Consider the following 23180-nt stretch of genomic DNA (forward strand, 5'->3'; position numbering starts at 1 on the left):
GAGAACCTGTAAAAAACAAATAAAAATAGCGAAGGAGGAAACAGAGAAACTTATTGCTAGGGAAAGTAGATCAAATCCCAAACTGTTCTTTACGTATATAAATAGTAAAAGGATTAAATCGGATAATATTGGACCGATAAAAAGTGAGGAAGGCAAAATCATAGAGAAAGATGAGGATAAAGCTAATCTATTAAATAATTTTTTTTCGACAACTTTCACAAAGGAAATAGAACTAACAGGAGAAATGAGAAGTGACAAGCTTAATCCTCCACTAAGTATGACTAATCTAACCCAAGTTGAGGTACAGAAACGCCTCAGTAACATTAAAATAAACAAATCACCAGTACCTGATGGCATACACCCACGGGTATTAAGGGAACTAAGTAATGTGATAGACAGACCGTTATATCTTATATTTAAGGACTCTGTTGAGACTGGGTCTGTACTACTTGATTGGCGACAGGCGAATGTAGTGCCAATATTCAAAAAGGGAGCGAAAAGTGACGCCGGAAACTATCGGCCGGTGAGTCTGACGTCCGTTGTGGCCAAAATTTTTGAAAGCTTCATTAAAGAGGCAATTACGGAGCATCTTGATGCTAATAATCTTTTAATCCCGAACCAACATATTGGGGGTATAGCTTAGTAGTATTGGGGGTATAGCTTAGTAGTATTGGGGGTATAGCTTAGTGGTAGAGCATTTGACTGCAGATCAAGAGGTCCTTGGTTCAACTCCGAGTGCCCCCTGAAGATAAATTTAACCAGGGATTGAAGCTTGAAGAGGACAATTTGCATATTCCAGGTTCCTTCTGGGAAAAGCGAAGAGTCTCCTTCAGCTAGGAGATCGTTGGGTACAGCTGGGACCAGCTGCTTGGAAAGCATCGCCAAACCAGGGATTGAAGCTTGAAGAGGACAATTTGCATATTTCAGGTTCCTTCTGGGAAAAGCGAAGAGTCTCCTTCAGCTAGAAGATCGTTGGGTACAGCTGGGACCAGCTGCTTGGAAAGCATCGCCAAACCAGGGATTGAAGCTTGAAGAGGACAATTTGCATATTCCAGGTTCCTTCTGGGAAAAGCGAAGAGTCTCCTTCAGCTAGAAGATCGTTGGGTACAGCCGGGACCAGCTGCTTGGAAAGCATCGCCAAACTGCGATGTTTATTTGTTTATCCTAGGGTATCACAAGAAAGAAGACAGACATCAAGTCAGCAGGGACAAGGAGCAGCATGGCAGATGTGACAACCTACATGGTGAGCTGCAACATGTGCTACATGTTCACAGATCGACCAGAAGCTGAAACCAACTTCACCTGCCAGAAGTGTAGACTACTGGCTCTTTTAGAAGAAAAGGTGCGGGGACTGGAAGAAAGAATTGCGACATTAAAACTCATCAAGGAAAATGAAGACTTCCTGGACAGAACAGAAGCGTCACTACTGGTCACGGAAAGTGAAGGAAGCGTCAGAGAACCTCCAGAGGCAGACAAGTGGAGGCAAGTGACCAAAAGAAGCAAGAAGACCATGGAGACACCACCAACCACACAACTGAGAAACAGATTCCAAGGACTTGTGGAGGACGAAGATGGCACACCTATGGATGAGGAACTACCAGCAAGCAAAAAAGAAAAGAGCACCCAGAAACACCCAGAAGCGACAAGAAAAAGGACAGCCAAGAAGGGAAGAAGAGTGGTGGTGGTGGGAGATTCACTACTGAGAGGAACAGAAGCAGCTATCTGCAGACCGAACATAACCGCAAGAGAAGTATGCTGCCTCCCAGGGGCGAAAATCAAGGATGTTACCGATAGGATACCGAAGCTCATCAGTTCCAAGGATGTCCACCCATTTCTTCTGATACATGTTGGCACCAATGACACGGCAAAGAAGGACCTACTGACAATCTGCAAGGACTTTGAAGCATTGGGGAAGAAAGTAAAGGAACTGGATACGCAGGTAGTTTTTTCTTCTATCCTTCCAGTAGACTGGCATGGCGTCAGGAGATGGAACAGGATCCTTGATGTGAACAACTGGCTGAGACGATGGTGCAGACAACAAGGATTTGGATTCCTGGACCACGGTGTGAATTATCTCTATGACGGACTCCTTGCCAGAGACAGACTACACCTCAACAAACCCGGGAAACACGCATTCGCCAGGAGACTTGCAACACTCATCAGGAGGGCGTTAAACTAGAAGAAGAGGGGATGGGAAGAAAAACGCCGGACACGAACATGCAACCAGAGAACATACTAATGAAATATATGAAGTGTGACAAAGAAGGTCCAAGACAAGATACTTGGAAGGGAGGTAAGAAAATTTCTAATACAATCCATAGGGAGAAGATTGGAACAAAACAAAATCGTGTAAACTGCGTGCTAGCAAATGCCAGGAGCCTGACAAACAAGATGGATGAACTGGAAGCAGAAATATCTACAGGTAACTATGACATAGTGGGAATAACCGAGACATGGTTAGATGAAAGCTATGACTGGGCCGTTAACTTACAGGGTTACAGTCTGTTTAGAAGGGATCGAAGAAATCGGAAAGGGGGTGGAGTCTGTCTATATGTAAAGACGTGTCTAAAGCCTACAATACGGGAGGATGTATGGGAGGAAACCAGGAGGTCGAGTCCTTATGGGTGGAGATACATGGGGCAAAAAACAATAATAAAATTATCATAGGAGTCTGTTATAAACCACCAAATATAGCAGAAGCCACGGAAAGTCTATTAATGAGACAAATAGACGAAGTAGCAAAAAATAACGAGGTGATTATTATGGGGGACTTCAACTACCCCGATATAGACTGGGAAACCGAAAGCTGTAGATCTCAGAAAGGAAACAGGTTTCTGTCAATTATCAAAGACAATTATTTGTCACAACTTGTGCAGGAACCAACTAGAGGGACGGCCCTTTTAGACTTAATATTAACTAACAGGCCAGACAGAATAACTGAGGTGCAGGTCGGGGGGCACCTGGGAAATAGTGACCACAACATTATACAATTCCACATGTGCTCCAGTAGGGTGCCCAGCAAGGGAGTCACAAAAACACTGAACTTCAGGAGGGCAAAGTTTGATCAGCTAAGAGATGCCCTTCACCTTATAGACTGGGATAGTATCTTTAGTAATAGGAGCACGGATAGAAAATGGGAAATTTTCAAAACAGTCCTACATAGTCACTGTAGAAGGTACATACCTTATGGGAATAAAAGGGCTAGGAATAGGAGGAAGCCAATGTGGCTAAATAAGGAAGTCAAGAGGGCAATGAAAAACAAAAAAAGGGCTTTCGGTAAACTTAAACAAGAAGGCAGCGAGGAAGCGCTAATATCTTATAGGGAAAAAAACAAAATCTGTAAGAAACAAATAAGAATAGCAAAAGAGGAGACAGAGAGACTAATTGCCAAGGAAAGTAAAACGAATCCCAAACTGTTCTTTAACTATATAAACAGTAAAAGGATTAAAACTGATGGAGTTGGCCCATTGAAAAATAACCTGGGTAAAATCATAGAGGGCGATGAGGGTAAAGCAAACCTACTCAATAGCTTCTTCTCCACTGTTTTCACAAAAGAAAACAATTTATCGGAGGAAATGCAGAGTGATAAAGTAAACCCTCCACTAAATATCACCCACCTAACCCAGGAGGAAGTTCAGAAACGCCTAAATAATATCAAAATAGACAAGTCACCAGGCCCAGATGACATACACCCCCGGGTACTAAAAGAATTAAGTAATGTGATAGACAGACCGCTGTATCTTATATTCAAGCACTCTTTATGGACAGGGACTGTCCCACTAGACTGGCGCCAAGAAAATGTGGTACCAATATTCAAAAAGGGGTCTAAAAGTGACCCTGGGAACTATAGACCTGTCAGCTTAACGTCTGTTGTGGGTAAATTGTTTGAAGGATTTCTTAGAGATGCTATTGTAGAATATCTTAATGATAATAACTGTCTAACTCCATATCAACATGGATTCATGAGGGATCGCTCCTGCCAAACAAACCTGATCGCCTTCTACGAGGAGGTGAGCTCACAGCTAGACCGGGGAGAGTCAGTGGATGTTGTACACCTTGACTTCTCCGAAGCGTTTGATACCGTGCCACACAAAAGGTTGGTATATAAAATGAGAATGCTTGGTCTGGGGGATAATGTGTGCAAGTGGGTAAATAGCTGGCTGAGTGATAGAAAGCAGAGGGTGGTTATCAATGGAGTAAGCTCAGGGGGTGTCAGGGTTACTAGCGGGGTGCCTCAAGGGTCTGTCTTGGGCCCTATATTATTTAATATATTTATTAATGATCTAGTGGAAGGGTTGCATAGTAAAATAGCAATATTTGCAGATGATACTAAACTTTGTAAAGTAGTTAATACAGATGAGGATAGGGCACAGCTACAGGAGGATTTAGATAAATTGGGGAGTTGGGCCAAAAAATGGCAAATGGGGTTCAATGCTGATAAATGTAAGGTCATGCACATGGGAAAGAAAAACAGCAGTCACCCATACATATTAAATGGGAAACCGTTGGGGAAATCTGACATGGAGAAGGACCTGGGCGTCTTGGTTAATAGCAAATTAAATTGGAGTGCCCAGTGTCAGGCAGCAGCTGCGAAGGCAAATAGAGTCATGGCATGCATCAGAAGAGGAATAGGGGCATATGATGAGAACATTGTTCTTCCTCTGTATAAAGCGCTGATAAGGCCGCACTTAGAATATTGTGCACAGTTCTGGGCTCCGGTGCTCAGGAAAGACATATTGGAGCTAGAGAGGGTACAAAGGAGGGCGACTAAGGTAATAAAGGGAATGGAGGGATTAGAATACCCAGAGAGGTTGTCAAAATTAGGCCTATTTACGTTGGAAAAGAGAAGGCTTAGGGGAGACCTCATAAACATGTATAAATACATCAGGGGGCAGTACAGAGATCTCTCCCATGACCTGTTTATACCAAGGATGGTGACAAAGACGAGGGGGCACACTATGCGTCTGGAGGAAAGGAGGTTCCTGCACCAGCATAGAAGGGGATTCTTTACGGTCAGAGCCGTGAGACTCTGGAACTCTCTGGGAGAGGAAGTGGTGATGTCCAACTCACTTAATGAGTTCAAGAGAGGCCTGGACGCCTTTCTTGAGAACAATAAAATTACATCTTATGCTTAATTAATTAATCCAGGGATTTAATCTGACTGCCAGATTGGTGTCGGGAAGTGAATTTTTCCTCAATGATGTAAATTGGCCTATACCGCATGGGTTTTTTTTGCCTTCCCCTGGATCAATGCTGCGGAATAGCTGCAGTGCACAAGAAATAGGCTGAACTGGATGGACGCTTGTCTTTTTTCAGCCTTATAAACTATGTAACTATGTAACATGGATTCATGAGGAATCGCTCCTGCCAAACAAACCTGATTGACTTCTACGAGGAGGTTAGCTCTCGATTAGATCAGGGGGAACCAGTGGATGTCGTGTATCTCGACTTCTCAAAAGCGTTCGATAGCGTGCCACATAATAGGTTGGTATACAAAATGAGAATGATGGGGCTGGGGGAAAATGTCTGCAAGTGGATAGCTAACTGGCTAAAGGATAGAAGGCAGAGGGCGGGTATAAATGGAATATTCTCAGATTGGGTAAGCATCACTAGTGGGGTACCACAGGGGTCTGCACTAGGCCCAATGTTATTTAATATCTTTATTAACGACATAGTCAACGGGATAAATAGTAAAATATCAATATTTGCAGATGACACAAAGTTATGTAAAACAATTAATACAAAAGAGGACAGTGCAGACCTACAGAGGGATTTGGATAAGCTGGGTAGGTGGAGCATTAAATGGCAAATGAGGTTTAACGAGGAGAAATGTAAGGTCATACATATGGGAAGGAAAAATGGAAGTCACCAGTACTCACTGAATGGGAAATCATTGGGGAATTCAGAGATGGAGAAGGACTTGGGCATCTTGATTGATAGCAAACTAAATTGGAGTGCCCAAAGTCAGGCCGTTGCTGTAAGGGCAAACAGGGTAATGGGATGTATCAGAAGAGGTATAGCTGCAAAGGATGAGAACATTGTTCTTCCACTGTACAAAGCACTGGTCAGACCACACTTGGAATACTGTGCTCAGTTATGGGCCCCAATATATAGAAAGGATATAAATGAGCTTGAAAAGATACAAAGGAGGGCAACAAAATTAATAAAGGGAATGGAGGGACTGCAATACCCAGAGAGGTTGGCAAAACTAGGACTATTCAGCCTGGAAAAGAGAAGGTTGAGGGGGGGCATAATAAATGTGTACAAATATGTTAGGGGACAGTATAGAGATCTTGCCCGGGATTTGTTCAAAAGGAGGGATATTACGGTAACAAGAGGGCATTCACTAAGACTGGAAGAGAAAAGGTTTCAGCACCAGCATAGGAAGGGGTTCTTTACGGTAAGAGCAGTGAGAATATGGAATTCACTGAGTGAGGAGACGGTAATGTCAGATTCACTACACCAGTTCAAGCGGGGACTGGATGCATTTCTAGATACCAGGCAGATTTCAGCATATACTTAAAAATAAAATAAAATAGTAGGTTGATACAGGGATTTATTCTGACTGCTGGTTTCAGAGTCGGGAGGGAATTTTTCCTCAGGTGAAGATTGGCTAAATCATTTGGGGTTTTTGCCCTCCTCTGGATCAACTTTAGCAATTATAGAACTAACAGGTCGAACTTGATGGACGCAAGTCTTTATTCGGCTTTACAAACTATGTTACTATGTTACCCACATTTTGTCGCTCGACCTTCCTGTCCCAATTACTAGGGGACCACAGAACACCACTATTGAACACAAAGCAGTGTCAAAAGGTTGTTGGTTGGATAGCAGATAATGCTTCCTGTCACTTTGCCACCACAACCACCTTGTCTTCCACACCGTCAAGTCTCAGTAGCCGTGAGTCTGGACCGCATATTCCTCACCCTGATCCTCCTTCTTCCCGCCATGCCGAGTGCCTGGAGACAACAGATTTCACACTTGGACACTCCGAAGAGCTGTTCACTTTTCCATTTATAGATTCGGGCTTCTCGCCAGGCCAGCTTTAAGTGGGCCAAGAGGAGAATGCATGTAGCGATGCCCAAATATTTGAGTAAGTCACACGAAGGCAAGTGTGCCAGTTGTGTGTTCAAAACATATATCCAGTTTTGGCCGCTAACCAATAGCATTGCTATACTTCTATTGGAGAGAAACTTGGTCATGAGAGGTGATCAAATATTACTGCGGTAATAATCGTTAAATTTTGTTGCAGCTGCAAAGTATTATACTCCATTTAAAGTGTGCTATCCAGACTTGGCCACTAAGCAATAGCATCACTATACTGCTATTGCAAAGACAATTGTCCATCATCTCAGGTGGTCAAATATTACTGCAGTAATAATCGTGACATTTTTTGGAAGCTGCTAAATATTATACTCCATTTAAAATGGGCAAGGCACATGGTAAGGGACGGGGATGTGGACGTGATGCTGATGGTGCATGCAGAGGCCAAGACAGTGGGAAAGGTGAAACTGTGCCTGCTGCAGGAGCACAACAAACACCCACATCATGTCGACCTAGCTTCCTGTCCCACTTTCTAGGGGGGCACGGAACACCGCTATTGAAGCCAGACCAGTGTGAAAAGGTTGTTGGTTGGATAGCAGATAATGCTTCCAGCCAGTTTGCCACCACCACCCTGATTTCACATGGTCCAGTCTCAGTAGCTGTGAGTCTAGACCACATAATCCTCACCCTGATCCTCCTTCCTCGCACCATGCCGAGTGCCCAGAGATAAGTGATCTCACACTTGGACACTCCGAAAAGCTGTTCACATTTCCAGTGATAGATTCTGACCTCTCGCCCTGCCCACATCAAGCGGGGCATGATGAGATTGCATGTAGCGATGCCCAAATATTTGAGCAACCACAGTCACATGAAGGCGATGGTGTGAAAGTGCAATTACTGCGGCAAGAGGTGGATGATGATAATACACAATTGCCAGAAAGTCAGGAGGAGCACATGTTGGTATATGCAACAGTTGTGGACTTCTTTTTTGTGTGAAGGAGGACTTTATGCTGATCAGACAGTAGGTGGCGATGTTGTGTAAAGTTTCCTTGTTTACTGTATTGTAAAAAGAAAAAAGTCTCTCTTGTATTTTCTGTTTTGTTCTTACTTCCTGGTGCAGTACTGTGTGACTGTGCGTTTTTGACTTTACCTCATGTTCTGAGAAGTAAAAGTCTGTTATCCCATGTAATCTGCTCTGTAAAGTTTTCTACTGCAACTGTGGGTATACGGAAGCTGTGCAACAGGACCAGGGTGCTGAAGTGGATGACGAGGTGGTGGACGATATAGTCACTGACCCAACCTGGCAGGGGGACATGCAGAGCGAGAACAGCAGCACACAGGGCGAGGGAGGCGAAGCACCACAACAGGCAGGAAGAAGCAGTGTTGTGGCCGCAGACACAAGGCGGGAAAGTGTTCCCTGTAACACCAACACGACGTAAGTTGTCAGTACAACTGTTAGATCTTCTCGAGTCTGGCCATTTGCACCATCTGCCAGGCCAGCATCAGCAGGGGTAGCAAAACTAGCAGCCTGACCACCACCAGCATGATCAGGCACATGACAGCAAAGCACCTGACTAGGTTGGCCGAACGCCAGGGTCCAGAAACAGTGTCTGCTTCTTCTGTTGTTGTGCATGCATGCCAATCCCCTGTCTATGGTGCATGCGAAGATGCCTCCCACCCTACATCTGTCATTGCACACTCTCAACTAGCACCATCAGCAACCACGTGTATGTCCTTGTCCCAGCGCAGCGTTCAGTTGTCCCTACCCCAGTCCTTGGAACGCAAGCGGAAATATGCAGCCAATGCCCCACAGGCTTTTAGGATCATGGAGATGGAAGCTTGCCGCAACCTGATGGCGACGGCCGTCCCTTGGCACTCGGTCCCAAGCCGCCACTATTTCTCCCAATGTGCCGTCCCCGCATTACACAAGCACGTGTCCCACAATATTAGCCGTGCCCTCAACAATGCAGTTACTAGGAAAGTCCACCTAACCACGGACACGTGGACAAGTGCTTGTGGGCAGGGACAGTACATCTCGCTGACCGCACACTGGGTTAATATAGTGGAAGCTAGGACCCAGTCGGACCTTGGGACAGAACACGTCCTCCCGATGCCGAGGATTACGGGCCCTGGGTCAATCAGGGTTGCCCCCACATTCTACAGCTTCTGCTCCTCCTCCTCTTCAGCCTCCATCTCCGAACTAACCACATCAGTCACAAGCTGGAAGCACTTCAGCACTGCCTCAGCCAAGCGGCAACAGGCTGGGCTGAAGCTAATATGCTTAGGTGTCAAACCGCACACCACTGAAAAGTTGTGGACAGCTCTGAAAAAGCAGGCAGATCTGTGGCTGACACCGCTGAACCTACAGCCAGGCATGATCGTGTGTGACAATGGCCGGAACCTGGTGGCGGCTCTGAAACGAGGTGAGCTCACACACGTACCATGCCTAGCCGATGTGCTTAACCTTGTGGTTCAGCTTGTTTCTCAAAAACTACCCGGATCTGCCAGATCTGCTTATAAAAGTACGCTGCGTTTGTGCCAATTTTAGAAAGTCAGCTACAGCTTCTGCCTCCCTTGCAGTGTTTCAGAAGCGTTTGCAGCTTCCAGCTCACCAAATGGTGTGCAATGTCCCCATACGTTGGAACTGAATGTTGCAGATTTTGGGAAGGATTTGTGAGCAGCAGAGAGCAGTAGTTGACTACCAGCATAAATACGGACGTCGGTATTCAGGTCAGTCTCCATACATAAGACCTCAGGGGTGGGCATGAATGTCAGACATCTGTGCCATCCTCCAAAACTTTGTGGGCTCCAGCAAGATGGTGAGCAGCGATGACGCCATAATTAGCATCACCATCCTGCTTCTCTGTCTTCTGAAACGCTCGCTGCTCACAATTAAAGAAGAGGCATTGCAGGCGGAGCACGATGACATGGAGCAAGGAACCATACAGGGTGATTCCATACAGCCCAGCCTCATCTCATCCCAACGTAGATTGGGTGACAATGAGGAAGAGTCGGAGGAGGAAGAACAGGAGCTAGTTTCCTGCGCTATAGACAGTACTACCCGCACAACTGTCATACCGTCTGTTCAGCGTAGATGTCCTGAGGACAGGGAGGAGGAGGAGAGCATGGTCAGTCGTCCTCTTGGCGAGGACACGGAAGTCTTGCCTGTTAGCAGTCTAGCATGCATGGCTGAGTTTATGTTACGCTGCCTTTCCCATGACCCTCGCGTTGTCCAAATTTTGGGTGACAGTCATTACTGGTTGGTGACACTTTTAGAACCACGCTACAAGGAGAACTTTCTATTTCTTATTCCCGCGGCGGACATGTCTGCTAAAATGGGACAGTACGAGAAGGCCTTTGTTGCGGAATTATTAAAAAAATTCCCATCTGAAAACGCTGACGGCAGAGGTCACAGTTCGTTGGACAACCAAGGAGTACAGGCGAGAGAGACACAAATCCAATCCAGCTGAGGCAGGGGAACACGGTCAAAGTTCTGGGACAGTTTTCTCAGACTGTACCATCGCACAAGCCCTGATGCGCGGGGTACTCTCACAAGGAGGGAAATGTTTGAGAAGATGCTGACCGTACCAACATCCTCCGTGATTCCTCTGTGCCTTATAATTATTGGGTATCCAAGCTGGACACATGGCATGAACTGGCTCTCTATGCCTTGGAGGTCCTGGCCTGCCCTGCTGCTAGCATTTTGCCAGAGCGGGTTTTTAGTGCCGCCGTGGGATTAATAACTGATAGGCACATCCGCCTGTCAACTGAAAATGCTGACAGGCTGACTCTTATAAAAATGAACAAGGGCTGCATTGGGCCAGACTTCTCAACACCACCGAATGATAGCAGCGTAACAAACTCAAATCCAGTGTCTTTCTTTGGGGAGGTCTATTCCCATGCACCTTTTCACACCCAGACATGGGTATAGGCTTCCTGATTTTGTCTATTTGCTCTTGTCCTCCTCCTTCTCCTTATCCTCCACCACCATATCACCACCATATCTATCATATCCTCATATCTACGTCTCTTGCAAGGGGCATTGTAGTGCCTCAAAATTTTTGGCAGCTGTTGCATTCACTGCACAGGCAAACAGTATGGGAGACCCACTTCCTAATAACGGGAAAAAAATTTTCATGAGGCCCTCCTCTAAATCTTTTGCAAAGGGCATTGGAGTGCCTCCAAATTTTTGGCAGCAGTTGCAGTCACTGCATACGCAAGAACAGTATGAGGGACCCGCTCCTTTCTAATGGGAACATGTCATTACTGAGGCCCACCTCTATGTGTCTTTAAATTGGTATTGGGGTTGTTCCTAAATTTTGGCAGCCGTTGTACTCACTGCATACCCTATAACTGCATAGCAGAACCACTCCTTTGTAGGAACATGTCGTTACTGAGGCCCACCTCTATTTGTCTTTAAATTGGTATTGGGTTTTTCCCAAATTTTTGCAGCCGTTGTACTCACTGCATACCCTATAACTGTATAGCAGAACCGCTCCTTTCTAATGGGAACATGTCATTACTGAGGCCCACCTCTATGTGTCTTTAAATTAGTATTGGGGTTTTTCCTTAATTTTGGCAGCCGTTGGACTCACTGCATACCCTATAACTGTATAGCAGAACCGCTCCTTTCTAATGGGAACATGTCATTACTGAGGCCCACCTCTATGTGTCTTTAAATTAGTATTGGGGTTGTTCCTAAATTTTGGCAGCCGTTGTACTCACTGCATACCCTATAACTGCATAGCAGAACCACTCCTTTGTAGGAACATGTCGTTACTGAGGCCCACCTCTATTTGTCTTTAAATTGGTATTGGGTTTTTCCCAAATTTTTGCAGCCGTTGTACTCACTGCATACCCTATAACTGTATAGAAGAACCGCTCCTTTCTAATGGGAACATGTCATTACTGAGGCCCACCTCTATGTGTCTTTAAATTAGTATTGGGGTTTTTCCTAAATTTTGGCAGCCGTTGGACTCACTGCATACCCTATAACTGTATAGCAGACCCTCTCTTTTCTAATGGGAACATGTCGTACTCATTACTGTGGCTCAGCACTATGTGTCTTTAAATTGTTAGTGGGGTTTTTTCCTAAATTTTGGAAGCCGTTGGTCTCACTGCATACCCTATAACTGTATAGCAGACCCTCTCCTTTCTAATAGGAACATGTCGTTGCTGTAGCCCAGCTCTATGTGTCTTTACATTGTTAGTAGGGTTTTTCCTAAATTTTGGCAGCCGTTGGAGTCACTGCATACCCTATAACTGGATAACAGACCCTCACTTTTCTAATGGGAACATGTTGTTATCGTGGCCCAGCTCTGTGTCTTTAAATTGTTATTGGGGTTTTTCCCAAATTTTGGCAGTCCTTGCAGTCACTGCATGGGCATTACCACTATAGGAGACCCACTCCTTTATAATGGGAATATTTTTTTTACTGAGGCCCTCCTCTATGTCTCTTCAAAGGGGTATTGGGGTGCGTCCAAAATTTTGGCAGCCCTTGCAGTCACTGCATACGCAATAACAGTATAGGAGACCCACTCTTAAATAATGGGAACAACAAAGCATAGCCGACTGCTGGCCCTTTAAGAATAGTAAGGGCCGCCTGATGGGTCTATAAAAATAGTGTTTGTGACTTTCAGAGTCCCTCCTTCATTAATGAAACAGGATGTGTCTGATCATGTCTCACACACCACATGGCAAGAAAAGGTAGTAAAATGTTAAAATGACATTTCCCGGTGAATGCATATTTCATTGCTGAAAGCAATGCAAAAGTGCAAAAACGCATCAAAAACGCTAGATGTGAACATAGCCTAAAGTGTGGTGTAGCATTTTTGCTTTTGTATATTTATTTTGCCTTACATACAAGTCATTACCCTGGAAAGGATGTTCCTTAACATTTTTCCCTGGAAAATCCATTTTGGTTTCGTTTTTGTATGTTTTATTGTGAGTCGGTAAAAATGGCGTAATACCTCTTACAACATTGTTGACAGCAGTGACATGGGAGTCAGAAATGCTTCCAGGGATCTTCCCCATGCTTTTCCCATATCATTTGAGCACTGTTCCAATAGATTTGGGCAATTTTTAGGCCCTCTGCAGACCGCCTAGAGGGGGTGGGGTGCCCCTGGAAAAATGCTCGAGTTTCCCATAGACTTACATTGGGTTCGTTGCTCAGACCGAGCACTCGAGCATTTCAGTTTGCTCGACCCGAGCAACGAGTACCAGAGCATTTTAGTGCTCGCTCATCACTATTAAATAAACTAGGTCAGAATATCAAACAGGAACAGTAATGCAAATTAACTTCTGGCACTTGTATGGTGATGTATAAAAATGTAAATTGGCTACTGAGCTATTTGTCAATATATCGGTCTTGCTGGCTGGCCCTACCATTGACATGAACTAGTCAGAAGGCATTAATAGTATAATTGGTCCCATGAGGAGGTGTCAGAATGGGACTTAGGTAAGCCCAGTGATTATGTCACGTCCTCCTCTGCCATCAGCATTGCTCATTGCCGTACCCACAGAGGCAGTTGGTGCTGGATGGAGCAAAGCAAGATTAGCATGTGAGAGGCATCTAACAAGTGCATTAGATGCCACATAAATGTATCCGCAATTCAATTCAACAGTATCCTCATTTTATTTATGTCCTTTATTTTATTGTGTATATATATATATATATATATATATATATATATGTATTCTGAATATATAACATTTTGATCATTTACAATTTAGAACAAAATATTAGCCTCATTTGACTTCACAAGGATTATACAAATGATCCTTACTTAACACATAAAGCAAACATCAAAACAGATAAAATGAAGAACATATTTCAATAAAGTACATTTAGTCTTATATGGCAATAATTCTGGATGGTTTCCTGAGATAATAGTTTGCAAATTACCCTGCTGACATTTGCAGCATTTTTGTAATCTTAATACCTACCACAGTTTACCTCTTTGAATTCTAAGTACATGACAGAAATATTGCAATGATGTAAATATCTCTGCTTCCAGTGCTTTGACTCCTGCTATTCAGATAAGTAATCCTCCCACAGAAATCTAATACATGGCATTGCCAGCATCAAATTTATGAACTGCTATTAATAGAGTTTTAAATGAGAAATTCTTACTATACAGATATAATAAACAAGGTCTAATAATTTTGATATTACAGTACAAAAAATATATTAATCAACATATGTTAGTGTTGTGTGCTATAATAGAAACTGGCTATAAGAGATATTGGACATGTTCACACTTGCTTTTGACGCGCCCAGGGGATGGGGATGACTCGGTACCCGGGCCTTTACCTGGTTTGGGGATGTCGCGGTGGTCAGCTCCCGGGCCCATACCCTGGGGTCACTCTTGAAAAAGGGGATTGGAACTTGGATAAAATAAATAAAGTTTGTGACGCCATCTGTGGTACCTGGTAATGATTACCAGCGCTGCTTCAGACCTCCGGGGGTGTTGGGATGGCAGCTGAGGTGTTTCTGCTCCCCACAGGTGGAGCGGGCCCCCGGGACAGGGATGCTGTGAAGGAATGCAGGAGAGAGGGGACCCAGCCGGGTCAGAGGAAGAACAGACACGCACACAAGGGTTCGCTACCTTTACTGATGATGGTAGTCAGGTACGGTCCGGGGTACTTGTAGGTGGTGTGCACTTCTGGACTTGCTCCCCAGTGAGCGGGTGTAAGGCCTCCTTGCCTGTATCTTCCTGTCTCTCTCCCTGGAGCTTCTGACCTGCCTGGAACAGGGTCAAGCTTCCTTGATGATTCTCTCACCTGTCTGCTTGGCAGCGAGGGCTTTCCCCTGGTTACCACTATCCCTGGACGCTGGGGCCTTCGTGGTACCTAGTCTTCTGAATGTGCGGTATTCACGGGTGGACCGAGGGCTATAAAATCCTCCTCGGTATGCCGGATTCCCTACTGGGCATAGAGATCCCAATAGGCACGGGCCCGGTGCCCGGCTTGCGTCTGGGACAAACCTTCTATGCTCCCTCTGTCCCAGACGGCTCTTCTCCTCTCCTATGCCTTCTGGCCCACTCTAGGCCCTCACTGGCCAGACTAGCCCGCAGCCTGGGGCCTAGCCTGGCCTTCAGCCACACAGACTGCAGCTTGCTCTCTCTGGTTCCTATCTGTCTGGAAGCTGACTGAGAGCTCAACTAAACTGCACTGAGAGCTCCCAGCTAAACTCCACCTCCCAGTATCTGCATACTTGTCAGGGCTCCATCTAGTGGACTTGGGTGGAGATGTCTGCATGTATTGAGGCCACTGGGGAGAATCCGTCTGTGCAACACTCAGGAGTTCTGTGACAGCCTGCAGCTGCAGGGCGTCACACTTTTTATGGTGTTTGAGCAATGTTTGTTAGATATTTTAGTGATATTACCTTAGTAAGAGCTAATAAGCCTTCAATCTATCATAATTCTTAAAGAGGTTTACCAGTAGTAGGATATTGATGACCTATCATTAGCTCCTATTAAAATAAATTCAAACTGATCTGCAGTATCCAGGAGTGGTTACTAAAAATTGTAATAGAGTGGTGGTGTTGCATACACTGTTTACATTCAACCACTGCTGGAGTTTGTAGCAGCTGACGGTGGGCTGCGACCACACTGGGGCACATGGAGTCATGGTCCTGCCGATGCCAGCACAGCTTTCAGTTGAATGCATATCTTCGGAACCACATTAATCTGAAATATCTTGCTGTGCAGAGAGCAGTTGGCTCCCTGCACCGCAATGACTATACAAGCTGCTGGCCAATCACAGTTAGCTTGCCCATCAAAAGCAACACATGATGTCACTACCATGCTCTACCCCGCCCCGCTGTGCCAGCTATGGAGGACAGGAAACCGCACGTCAAGAGAGCAAAGTGAGGTATGAAGAATATATATTTTTTAAATGTGTTGGAAAATAGTGGCAGGATAGAGGGCATTTTTAAACAAAGAGTCCAGGATGAAGGATCGTATTACAGGAAGGGACCAGCATGGGGTACATTATTAAACATGGGAGCATTATTACATGGCAGGAGAGCAATATTAAAGAAAGGACTCAGTTTGGGGGACATTTTTAAAGAAAGGGGTCAGGACTAGAGATGAGCGAACCTTTGATGTTAGGTTCGTTCTAGTTTGGCGAACTTCCCGATGTTCGCCGAATAATTCATCAAACATACTGAACCCCATTGGATTCAATGGGAGGCAACACCAAACGCATACACAACAGCTTCATACGGGCCCAAAAGCTGCCAAAGCAGATCAAATTAGGGGCAGACACCAGGAAGTGGCATCAATTGCACCACAATACAAGTAGTATAATTATTATTATTTATTATTATAGCGCCATTTATTTCATGGCGCTTTACATGTGAAAAGGAGTTACCGACTGGAAAAGGAGGAGACAGAACCCTGCCCGTCATGGCTCCCAATCTACAAGGGATGGGTGAGGATACAGTAGGTAAGGGTACAGCTGGTCGTGCAACGGTAGGGTGGAGCGAGGATTACTGCAAGTTGTATGCTTGTCGCAAGAGGTAGGTCTTCAGGTTCCTTTTGAAGGTTTCCACAGTAGGCGAGAGTCTGATGTGTTGGGGTAGAAAGTTCCACAGTAGGGGAGATGCATGGGACAAATCTTGTATGCGATTGTGGCAAGAAGAGATAAGAGGGAAGTAGAGAAGGAGATCTTGGGAGGTTGCACACAGGTAAGTACAGGGTGACTAGGTCACAGATGTATGGAGGAGACAAATTTTGGATGACTTTGTATGCCAAAGTTAGGGTTTTCAAGTGGAGTCTCTGAGCAACGGGGAGCCAGCGCAGGGATTGACAGAGGGGAGAAGCTGGGGAATAGCGGGGTGACATGTGGATTAGTCGGCCAGCAGAGTTTAGGATAGATTGGAGGGGTGCGAGAGTGTTAGAAGGGAGGCCGCAGAGCAGGAGGTTGCAGTAGTCGAGGTGGGAGATGATGAGGGCATGCACTGGTGTTTTTGTAGATTCCTGGTTGAGGAATACGCGGATCCCGGAGATATTTTGGAGTGGAGTTGGCAGCCAGTGGAAAAGGCTTGGATCTGACGTTTGAAGGAGAGATCAGAGTCAAGCTTGCGGGACTGGGAAGAGTGGGCAGCCATTGACTTTGATGGATAGGTCAGATGGGGGGGGGTGAAGGAGATGGCGGAAAGATGATGAATTTGTTTTTATCCATGTTAAGTTTTTAAAATCTAGCAGAGAATAAAGATGAAATAGCTGACACACATTTTGGGATTCTGGTTAGTAAGGAGATAATATCAGGTCCAGAGAGGTAAATCGGTGTGTCATCAGCATAGAAGTGATACTGAAAGCCATGAGACCACTGGCCGTCCCATTGTGCTTTTTCCTCCTCTGTCACCGTGGCAAGTGTTCTAACACAGGTCTCCGGCCGCAGAACTTCCACTTGTTTACCCACTACTGTTGGGGTGAGTGAGAGCCTATCAGCTGTTATGGAAGTGGACATGCCTGCTGTTTTTGACTGATCTCAGACACCGAGGACACATCGTCTTTCTCATTCCACCGTAACATCTCCACCTGCACTTCTCTCACAGTCCAGCAGCTTGCTGCAGAAACCACAGATTCTGTGTGCTCACTTCCGTCATTCTCAATCCACGGGTCATCGACTTGCGTCACTACAGAGATCTTTCTGCCTACCAGTTATCCGGTTGATATGCGACATGCCGACATGGTGTAATTCAACTCTGCACATGTTGCAGTGACTGTGGCAGCAGCGATGAGCCCTGACGCAGTATCTCATGTCATATAGCCTGGGCAAACGCAGTATGGACGTGGTGCAAATCACACTTGCAGAGTGGACACAGATGAAGGACCTCTGCACCCTTCTGCACATTTTCGAAATGGCTTCTAAGATGGTTAGCGCTGACGATGCCATCATCAGCATCACTTTTACGGTCATCTACATGCTGGAACACAATTTAAATATTCTGCGGGAAGAGGTGGTGGCCCCAGGGAAAAAGGAGGAAGAGAAGGAAGTGTGGCACCCCAGGGGTCTGGTTTCCACAGTAACGGCAATGTTATGTCTGAGAGCAGGTGGGAGGTCTCTTGGTCAGGGATCTTATGCATGCCACACCTCCTGCCCAGTCCTGGGAGGGGAAGAACTTCCCCTATATAAACCTGGGGCTGAGGCAGGGTTAGAGAGTTCAGAGGGAGAGATCAGCCAGGAGGGCTGACAGGGAGCTGTGACTCCGGCTGGGCCCAGCTCCTGGGCCATGCCAGAAGTAGAGACAGAGAAGAGAGGCAGCTATGGGAAGAACATCAGGAGCTCTGTGGGAGCAGTGTTACAAGGAGTCAGGGGCTGGCAGCTGCAGAGCTCGCCCTGACAGAGAAGATTTCTTACCGGACCCGGAGTCCGAGGCTGTGGGGACTAACTCCTACCCAGCAGCAGAATCCGTCAGGCAGGGGATTTCAGGTCCTCTAGCCAAGAAACCCGAAGGCACGGTCACACGCATGGGACCAGCACCGCCGTCGTGGAGCGGAAGCTACTAGAAGGCCCCGAGTCACCGGCCATACGGGTGAGCACCACACGGTACACTCAGGGACGTGGGCTACTTATACTCGCTTCTAGCAAGGTAGCCAGAAGAGTATCGTTAGTTTGGGAGGCCTACAACTCCGCCTGGCCAGGGGAGATCCCATCTGCTCAAGGACTGACCAGGCCCCAATCGCTAGCCAGTACTCCGGGAAGGTCTATCGTTGTCACCAGTAAAGACCCTGAACTACACCGTACCGTCTCTGAGTGATTCCTGCTACCCCCATCATCCACGTCGGCTGCCCTGAGGCCATACCCCTCCCGTTGGGGGTTATACCATCCACGCTGCACCATCCTTCCACCGGCCTCAGCGGTCTGCCCTGCAGCGGCAGCTCCATAGCTGCATTCAACGGGTGGCGTAGTCGTCCATCATCTACCGCTGATACAGCGCCACTTAGTCTGACTCCCTGGGCACGGACCGGATCACCGCCACGAGACTACAACCCTCAAGAGATCCGGCTCCGGGTAAGCTCCCGCGTGCGCAACGCAGCGCGACACAGGACCAGGGGCGCGTCAGAAGCAGTGGAGGATCCAGAAGGTTTAATAATATGTCTAATTCTGGTGTGTCATCTCACAGGCGGTTGCCATGGGAGGAACAAATGGAGGAGGATGAGGAGGAAGAGGTGATGGATGTGCAACAGTTAGGAGATGAAGAGGATAATGATTCCCTCTCTTTTGTTCGTGGTTGTCAGGAGGGGATGAAGGAAGCAAGCTTGAGTGTTATCCTGCCACGACACACTTTGGACTTGGACGTCATGGAAGAGACCGACCCATGAGCGGCTTCTTGCAGCACTATCTAAGGCTGTGTGCCCACGTAGCATTTTTCAAGCGTATATGCTGCAGAATTTCCGCAGCGTAAACGCTTGAAAAACGCATGTATATCCGCACCCCATGGTCCCCAATGGGATTCCGCAAGTTCTATGCACATGCTGCGGATTTTTCCGCAGCGTTTATGCCGCGTTCAAAAATCCGCAGCATGTCATTTAATTTTGCGTTTCCGCAAGCGGAATTGCCTTTGTCCAATGCATAAAAAACGCAAGGCAATTCCGCATGTGGAAAACGCGTGATAAACGCGCGAAAAATGCGCGATAAACGCGTGCGGAATTCCGCATGCGTTTTTCCGGGAGAGGACTTGCAGAAATGAAGCAGAAATTTTCTGCTTCATTTATGCAACGTGGGCACATAGCCTTAGGATTCGAAATAGTGCTGACTACTGGGTTGCCACCAGGAAGCGGCGCATGTGCAGGAGAATGGAACCATGGCCAGACTATGGAATGCCTGTGTTTGCAGGCATGGCACCCAGCGTGCAGTAGGTGTAAATGGGTTGCCAGGGAAACCAGGAAGCGTCACATGTGCAGGAGAATGGGACCATGGTAACTCCATTACCTTTACTTTGATCCATGTATCTAGCACTACCATGATCGCAAACCACATAACAAGTATGGAAACTCCATGTATTTCACTGTTTATGGTATTTATGTAAATATTATACATGACTTGTATATATGTATATAACTTCCTGTGATTCAATCCCTGTCCCACCCCTCCCACCTCCCTTGTTGTCCTGACCCACTTACCCCCCCCCCACCTTCCCATCCCTTCTCTATGTCATGTTCCCTTATTTACTTTGCTCCCTTGGAAGTGTTATTATGTTTTTACACTGTTTTGATTCTGATTATTCTTCTGACATCTTGTATATCTTGTCTTTCCTTTGCAAAACATCTACTACTGTCTCCTTGAAACTCGGTTTGATTTTTTTGTATAGCTTGGAATAAATGAACTTTGCATCCACATCACCTGAGTGTGCGATGAATTAATTTCCAATATATTTCTGGTAATAGCAGGAGTTAGTGTAGCGCCGGTGTCTCTGCCTTCTGCCTCTCCCCCAAGCAGAGATGCTGACACTCTTACCGTCACGGCCCCAGGCCTGTGCACCGCTCCTCCTCCTGGCTCCCACACTGAGCCTGCCCGGGGTGCGTGTGCTGTGTGCAGATCCCCGGGCACTGTGCTTAGGACGTGCGCGTTCCCCGTCTCTTAAAGGGGACGTGCACGTGCTGTCCTAAGATGTCCCTGGCCAATGGCTGGAGGGTATCTACTATGTAAGGCACCTCCCCCAACATGGAGGTGCCTGAGCAATGTTGTAAGTTTGTGTTTAACATGCTTGTCAGCCCTGAGGTCCCAGTGCTGCCTGCCTGTCTATCAGCCGTGCCCGCCAGCCTGTCTATCAGCCGTGCCCGCCAGCCTCTCTATCAGCCGTGCCTGCCTACCAGCTGTGCCCACCTACCAGCCGAGCCCACCTGCCTGCCTACCAACCGTGCCAACCTGCCTATCTGCTGTGCCAGTCGGCGCCAGTCTTCAGTCCCGTGGGAGTCGCCTGCTCTCACACGAAGTCAGTCTCGGAGTAGCACCTGGTCTACCTTCCTGGTCCTTCCTTGGTTCACGACTAAGCCGCCATATAGCCAAGGTTGGTCTGGGTGAGGTCCCTAGTTATGTCCCTCCGGTCCCTCCTTGTACCACAGCACAGTGGTCCCACCACCCAGCACTGTAACAGTTAGGCTGGATTTTTGGCAGCGTAAACAACACAATAGGGTCCATTGCACATTCTGTGTACGTTCTGTCTGCTGCTGCTGTGACATATCTACATAGCCGTATCAGGGCTTTTTTTTTTGTCTCTTAATCCTGATTATTTGATTAAAAAACAAAACAGTACTCCATTTTATTGCTCCATTTGCTTGTTAGCAGAATACAGGCAGATTATTTTTATTTTATTCACACGCGGTAATAATCGTGACATTTTTTGGAGTGTGCCAAGTATTCCACTACATTTAAAGTCAACCATCTGTGTTTTATTGAACCTATTCACACTTGGTCGCTGACCAATACTATACTACAAGGCCACAGCCTAAAACCGTGGTCGTCACAAGTCATCGCATATTACTACGGTAATAATTCAGACATTTTGTGGAGCGTGCCAAATATTACTCTCCATTTAAAATGGTAAAGGCACGTGGCGAGGGATGGGGAAATGGACATGATGGTGATGGTGCATACCGAGGCCGAGGCCGTGGGCAAGATGAAACTGTGCCTGCTGAGGGAGCACAACAAACACCCACATCATGTTGAACTACCTTCCTGTCCCGATTACTAGGGGGCCACTGAACACCACTCTTGAAGCCAAAGCAGTGTGAAAAGGTTGTTGGTTGGATAGCAGATAATGCATCTATTCACTTTGCCACCACCACCAACACCCTGTCTTCCACACGGTCAAGTCTCAGTAGCAGTGTGTCTGAACCACATATTCCTCACACTGATCTTCCTTCCTCCCACCATGCCGAATGCCCTGAGTCAACTGATCCCACACTTGCACACTCAGAATAGCTGTTCACTTTTCCATTTATAGATTCGGTCCTCTCGCCCGACCAGCTTCAAGCAGGGCAAGAGGAGATTACATGTAGCGATGCCCAAATATTTGAGCAGCCACGGTCACACAAATACGACGGTGGGAAAGTGTGATTACTGTTGCAAGAGGTGGATGATGATGAGACACAATTGCCGGAAAGTCAGGAGGAGGACCAGGGTGTGGAAGTGGAAGACGAGGTGGTGGACGATGAAGTCACTGACCCAACCTGGCAAGGTGACATGCAGAGCGAGGACAACCTCCATAAATGAGGAGGGCACCATCTAATAAACGGGATCTGCCTGCAGCATCTCATGAACTAACAAGTGAAAAAAATTTTTGGAGAGAGAGGAGATGCTAACTAACAGTGATCACCAAAATGATCAAGAATAAATAAATAGATAGTAATCAATAGCAATATCAATCTATGAAAATATGTAAATTTATTAAATACAAATATTTCCTGACACATATACATGTAGTAACAAACTAACAAACATATAAAACACCATAAAATAGCAGAAAAACACCACTGTCTAAGGAGCCAGCTGATACATTATAATAGAATCACGTACGTAATGATACAACAAATACTATATATGATAATTCAATGAATAAAGAAATACAGAACGCACAGGCTCAGTGCAATATCTGTGATGGTCAATTATGCTTAGACCCTGCAATGCACAAGTTAAATAACAGGGTAAATGTGTAAAGGCAAGTAAAGCACATAAAAGGCAGAAAAGGCAGAGTATGGCAAAAAGTAGTACCTGTTTCCCCACACTGAATGGTGCCCCCACAAAGATAAAAGTACGATCCTAATGGATGACCAAATAGGTCCCTACAGCTAACATAAGCTAATGACCACAGCGGAGCCTGGAGCACAAAATAAGGGGGTGATACCAGAAAGTGAGAGCCTGTGCTGAAAAAAATAATAAGAACAGCTGGCGCAGCGGAGCCCAACGCGTGTAGCCACTCACGGTGGCTTCATCAGGGGCAGAGCGAGGACAGCAGCACACAGGGGGAGGGAGACATAGCACCACAACAGGCAGGAGCAAGCAGTGTGGTGGCCACAGACACAAGGAGGGCAACTGCTCCCCGGAACACCAACACGATGGAAGTTGCCAGTACAACTGTTATGTCTTCCCGAGTCTGGTTGTTTTTTAAAGACTGTCCAGAT

At 46.3% G+C, this 23180-nt stretch overlaps 1 non-coding gene across 1 annotated transcript; it reads left to right on the forward strand.

The window, feature by feature from the left end:
* The first annotated feature begins 672 nt into the window (after positions 1–672).
* TRNAC-GCA (transfer RNA cysteine (anticodon GCA)) lies at positions 673–744 on the forward strand. Its single transcript has one exon. It is a non-coding gene; the product is annotated as a tRNA-Cys (tRNA).
* The last annotated feature ends 22436 nt before the right edge of the window (positions 745–23180 follow it).

This window comes from Phyllobates terribilis, unplaced genomic scaffold (assembly GCF_046119375.1).
Source record: "Phyllobates terribilis strain yellow unplaced genomic scaffold, ASM4611937v1 Scaffold_1__5_contigs__length_1240528914, whole genome shotgun sequence".
Lineage (NCBI taxonomy): Eukaryota > Metazoa > Chordata > Amphibia > Anura > Dendrobatidae > Phyllobates > Phyllobates terribilis.